This window comes from Charadrius vociferus, unplaced genomic scaffold (assembly GCF_000708025.1).
Source record: "Charadrius vociferus isolate BGI_N301 unplaced genomic scaffold, ASM70802v2 scaffold113, whole genome shotgun sequence".
Lineage (NCBI taxonomy): Eukaryota > Metazoa > Chordata > Aves > Charadriiformes > Charadriidae > Charadrius > Charadrius vociferus.
The window spans coordinates 217,863-224,082 of NW_009647755.1; positions in this window are offsets into that span (position 1 = coordinate 217,863).

Consider the following 6,220-nt stretch of genomic DNA (forward strand, 5'->3'; position numbering starts at 1 on the left):
CAGTGGACTCAGGCACCTACAGCAATGAGTAACGGCTGCCATGTGAATACCTGTGACCAAACTAATGTCTGTGGATAGTGTAAACACTGGGTGTCGTGAAAAGCTGTTTGCCAAACATCCAGATTTCCTCTGCTCAAGTCACAGCACAGACAGGAGGAAACCATGACCTTCAGCCCAGCCAGCGATGGCCCTGTGCAGAGCAGGATTCCTGGGGACAGGGCCCTCCCAGCTGAGAGCAAAAGCAGCAATACATTTCAGGAGGGAGAAGGGGTGGTTCAAGTTCATTGCCTCTGGACTTCCCTGATTCCCCACAGGGAGGAATGGGATTGCCTGTCTGAGAGGCTGGGGATGGTAGGACAAGGTGGTGCACGTGTAAATGCTGTGACTGGTGACCCACTGACCCCTGCGCTCAGAGCAAAGTCAGGGGGCAGGAGGAGGGCAGGAGAAAAAAGAACGAGTGTCTCGCCTTGGGGTGCATGAGATAGAGGATGAATGAACAGACTCTGGCCAAAGTGAGTTAAAACAAAAGTAGGTTGATACTGTCTCGCTGGGTTACTCCACTGGAGCCATCGATCCTTTCTGGTCTTTGTATGCGCCTGGAGAAAACTTCAGGCCAGACTGTAATCCTGCCCCAAAGTTACCACACTTTTATGCACTAAATCACCCCACCAAGAGGGGTTAAATTTCCAAGAGGTCCCACTTAACTGCTGAAAGCTGTCCCTGGAGAAACTCAAAGCTGTTTCTTTTCATATAGACAGGTTACGGAAAGCACCAGCTCCATCCAGGCAGGGGGATGCTGTCTGCATTGGGATGCTGCTTCTGGCTTTCCCGCTCCCACTCGTGCAGCCCAGGGGTGGGTTGGGTGTCCCTTTGCCACAGGGCGGTTGGTGCTTGGAGGCAGTGAGTGACCCAGAAGAAAGCCTCAGCAAGCGCAGCAGGTATGGCTGCTCTCTGATTTGTGGCAGAGTGCAGGACCACCTGTGCAGACCACCATCGTGCCACCGAAATTACAGGCAGCTGTAGATCAGTGCAGTGAAACACACAGTGCTCACCTGAAGAGCATCACTCAGCAGGCGACCAGGCTGCTGGTAACCTGCTCTCCTCTCCTCCTCTCAGCCAACCCACCACTAGGAAGGGGCAGAAGGAGGTTTTTCCCTCCAGTGCAAGTGAGGTATGTTCTGGTTTTATTTTTATTTTATAGCTCATTAGTTAATAACGGTTGTACAGCTAATTTAACAGGGGGTTCTGGTGTGACTTGACAAGCTCAAACACTCAGACAAAGCATTTCCAAAGTACTTCATTGCAATGGTACTGAAGCTCTTGCAATGCACGAGCCTCCTCTTGCAGGCTTTCAGAAAATTATTAAATGCTCCTTTAAAGATATTATCTCATGTACAGCTTAACCCTGCTCCCGCCTAGCGCCTTGTGGAGCCCTCCTTTTGGGAGGGGAGGAGGTTTGCCTGACTTTGTTAAATTACCATGTACGCTGTTAACTCTTGTACACACAGCAGTACTGCCGAAGGTAAGGAAGAAAGGTTTATCTTCAGCCAGATGAAACTCTTCTCCATAACCATGATTTGCATGAGAAGCCCATTCAAAAACATGCCTGTGGCCTTCCTGCAGCACGGCAACTGGCAACCGCAATGCCAGCTCCCGGCCCCAGCTGTGGGAAGGAGGGAGGGAGGGAGGCATGCAGCAGCCATGCTGCAGTGGCTTTGGCTGTTTGGTGAGGCTGCAGACTCTCCATGCAGGGGAGATGAGGTATCTTGCTGTCAATAGGTAGCACTCGGCGTCCCCACTGGGTCATCCTTCTGCACTCCCTGCTCACACCGAACCCTGTGATAAAGCATGTGATTTTCTCTTTCCTGTAAAACTAATGCTTTCTCAAAAGGTCCCTCCCAGGTGCCAAGAGAGTGCTTCAGTATTTTTAAATGGTTGGTCTCCTGGAAGCCCTATTCCGGTAAGAGAAAACCTCATTATGCAGCAAGAAGCTTAAAGTTTTTCTAAGTAGATCCTTTTGATATCATCTGTAGGTTTTTCTTGGCCACCCACACCCCCTCAGGCAGCATATGGCTACTTTCCTCCAAGCCCGATCACTCCTTCATCCCGAGAATATGGTATCTCGAACTCCAGACAGCCTCCTCCCTCCCTCCTGTCGTTGCACACAATGGGTTTACATTTTTCCACACTTACTCTTGAAAGTTAATTTAACTTAAAAAAAAAAAAACCTCATTCAGAACTTCTACCTACTTGATTAAAACGATGGTCTTACATGGCAGAAATTGTGAAGCTGGGGCTTGGCTTCCTCTGCCACTCTCCCTCGTGAATTCTTTGGGGTCTAATAATGGAACAGGATAAAAAAACTATTAAAAGTACTATAAAGATCACTTGAGATGATATAAAAACTGAAAATAGACATAATACGGCAGACTTTCTCTCCATGGAGATACTAGCAGTCTCTTTCCACCCATTGCCTACTGTCATCAAACCTGTTGGAACTCGGTAAAATTGAATCTTTGGTCCCTCTGTCAAATTTATTTGGAAACTGGCTGGTGAGTTCAAAAGTTATTGGTGGGAATTGTCAGGCTGACAAGATGACTGCTTAATACTTCATTTCATTAGGGAACTGGCTAAAAACAGCCCTGCAGCAGTCGCAGTGCTTGGAATCCAGGCAGGCTTTGATGCCGGCTCACTGGAGGGTGAGGGCAGCACAGGCATATTTGCTGCTGCAGGTCGTTGTTATTATCCAGGTAAGTCCTTTTTCATCAAAATAGTCTCTACATCTTCATGATGACTATAACTTTACTGGCTGTTAGCCCATCCCAGTCCTGGTGATAAATGCAGATTTATAGCAAGGGAGTAAAAGTCCTGTTTTACCTTATCTTAACCGTGCAGGCTTGCTGCGTGTATTTAGCAGGCACAGACTTGTGGGAATATGGAACTACCTCCACGGAGCTCAGTTCCTACATGTGATCGTCTCTAGCTGTGTAACCGCAAGATAATTCCTCCTCTGATTTGGAAACAAGCGTCTTCCTCTCTGTCTGGCTCTTGCCCATTCAAGGAATCAAGCCTGCTCCCAGGTTTGAGCTCCAGGAAAGCTTCAGGGCAAAATGAGAGTAAGCTTAAGCTCACACACATCTTGGTGCAGGCCAAGATCACTCCTGTGTGAAGTGTGGGTGGTTGGGCACAGCGAGAGTTAGGATTGCCTGGCCGGGTTCTCCATCATTAACCCCTAAGGCCTCGTGCCGAAGGCATACGGCCAGTGCCAGGGAGATGGGTCAGCCAGTATCCTTCCTGAGAACGGCCTGGACTCTTGCGCAGCAAGAGACTGAGCCCCATTGTTTGGGCTGTCCCCACGTTTGCACAGTTGCTCTGTCCTCAGGGCAAGTAGCGTAGAAAGATGTAGTTTGCATCACTGTGCTTCAGCCCACCTTGCATTTAGCCATACAGACGCTGCCCAAATCAGTCCGGCTTACTCTGCACGTCTCTGAAACACAAGGGCTCCTGAAAAACTTGCAGACTCCTAATTTTATCCACGTTTTCAACCTTTACCACTGTAACTCCTCTGTATTTTATTAGTCCTGAAGTATTCCAGCAGGGCAAAGAGCACCAAATTGAAGAAGAGCACAGAGACTAGCTCTCTTGGATCTTTTGGAAAACCTTAACTCAGGCTCGACTGTAAAACTGGGGTAACAGTAATCTTTCCTCTGTTCACGTGCCACAAGTTTAAACTTTGTTTAGGTTACAATTGTTCTATAGCAAACCACCTTCCCGGCCTGATGAGAAGCAGAAAGACAATTTTAGCATAAGGTGATCAGGAATGTGGCTGTGCTGAAGCTCAGAGATCAATGGTGTGCCCCATTATTATTTTTTTTTATTCCTGTGAACAACAGTAACCACGTGCTGATGATCCACTGCATGATTTTTGTCTCATAAAAGACTCTAAATTAGAGTCCTTCAAGAGGAAAGAAGAAAAACTTGACTGACTGCGTTGCACATACCCAGACAAATATTCATCCTATCATCAGGTTACCTTTTGTGGTAGTTTTTCAGGTTCTGCAGACTTTGGTGGGTTTTTATGTGAAATGTTTAAAAAGGCACACTTCTTAAAGAGGGAGTAGGTTCCAAACAAAATGGCTGGCAACTTTTGTCGGCTGCTACGAAAGTTGACACACCACACCACTACCACCCCCAGCCCCCCCCAACCTTCCCACTTTATTACCCCTGGGAAATGCAGCTGACTTTAATATCTGTAAGTTTATTTTTCCCAGACTTTACTTTCCAGATCACCATCTGTCTAGACACTGTCAATTACTAATATGTGTACTCAAGGTGAGTTGAAGGGTACTCAATATTTTCTTCTCCATGTGATTAGATTTCCAGGCAGCACCGAACCAAACCACTATATTCACGTCTGTCATTTAAGGCAGATGTCACATTATCCAAAACAAATTAAAGACCTTTTTATTGATTTTTTTACTAAAACCAAAGTACAGAAGTTGTGGTAAATACCCTGAATTTCAAAGGTCTTCTTGAAGGTTGTATAATAGGAAAAATCTTTTCCTTGGGCATACCCCCTACCCCCCCCAAAAAAAAATCAGTGAGGTGTGGGAAGAAGGATTCAGCTGAAATGAGTTAACATTACTTACTATAAAGAGAAAATGGAAAAGCCTTTGAGGAGCAATCAGATTGATGGTACCCACCCCTATATTAATTTGCGCAGGGAACCATTTGGCCGTGCCGGTAAAAGAGCAATTACATTTAGCTTAAATACAGTTTCTGCTAAGTAGGTTCTAGTGCAGCTGTCCCTTTCCGGGCGCAGGTCAGCGATGCCCAGCAGGCGTAGAGCCAGCTCGGCGGGCGCTGGGGCAGACATCAGGTAGCCAAGGGCCGAGCGTTTTCATTCTGCACATCGTATCAGACACGGTGGCAAAGATTAAGCTCTGCCTACATTTTGATATCCAGTGTTGCTGCTCTTGGAGAAGATGCCACAGCCATTGGGCTAGATCAGCTAGGAAAAAAACCCCTAGAAACGCTGATACATACACTCTTAATGAAAACTGATTGTAAGTATTACTTTCATACATTTATCAAATTTCCTTTATAATATGAAGAGATTTGTGCCTTTTCCTCTACACTAAGCCACTGAATCCAACATCCCACCAGCACTGAGGTGTCTGCTCCCCCAGTTGTCTTAAAAGCAGTGACCACAGTTCAAGTCAGGAGGCAAGGACACTGTGCGTTAGGGAAAAGAGGAAAAGGACCAATATTTTGTAATTCTTTTTTTTTTTTTCTTCAAATGTGCAATGGAGAGCTGGTAGAAATTAATGCCCCCATAAACATACCTTAATTGGCCAACCCAGGTTAATAAACACTGAAGTGTGAAGTACTAGACCTAAAGCCAATTTTTTCACAGCATAGGAAGGAGCTTCCTCAACTCCTCTTTGCAGGGAGACACCCCAGTAGTATCTTCTTAAAAAGAGGAGAAGGGATGGCTTTTTGCTTCCCAGGGATAGCAGGCAATGCAACATTGAAGTTTGGGGGAGATCCGCATAGAAGGTAGACTCGCTTTAAGCTCATGGGTTCGCCTCTCTCCTGTGGCTAAGGTACTCCATTCACACTCGTGTTTACCCATTTTGTAGGATTTCGGGGAGACATTGTCTTCCTCGTTAAAGCTGTTGTACACCAAATAAGACTCATTGCACACACTGCAGGACAGGATGACCAAAACCCCCCTAAAAGCATGTCTGCCTGGCCCTGGCGAGGGCCAACAACCTTCCCCTAGCAAACTCAAGCTCTGAACAGAAAGGTTTAGTGTCAGGCAGGGACTGTAACGATGACAGCTGCTTTGGGAACGTGTGCTCTCCAAGCAGCAGGGGTTAAGACGCGCTTGTTTTCAGCGCATCATCCTTCGTCGTGTAAGGATGTTCCCACTTCACGTATCAGCTGCTTCAGATCCCATTTGGAGGCCATCCTCCTGGAGTCTGGGACGCAAACTCAGGACTGAAGGCTCCATTCTGAGATTCAGATACTTAAAATCCCTTTGAAGAATGGGCCTTTCTGCTTATTCCCGTTCAGTTGTGTTATCGTGGACATCACACTAGTGCAGAAACCTAACGAGCTGAACACTTGGCAGGCTAAATGTAATGCTAAACTATTGCTTGTTGCATTTACTCTATTTTTCCTGGGACGTTCTCAAATTTTAAATAAGCTGTAGGGA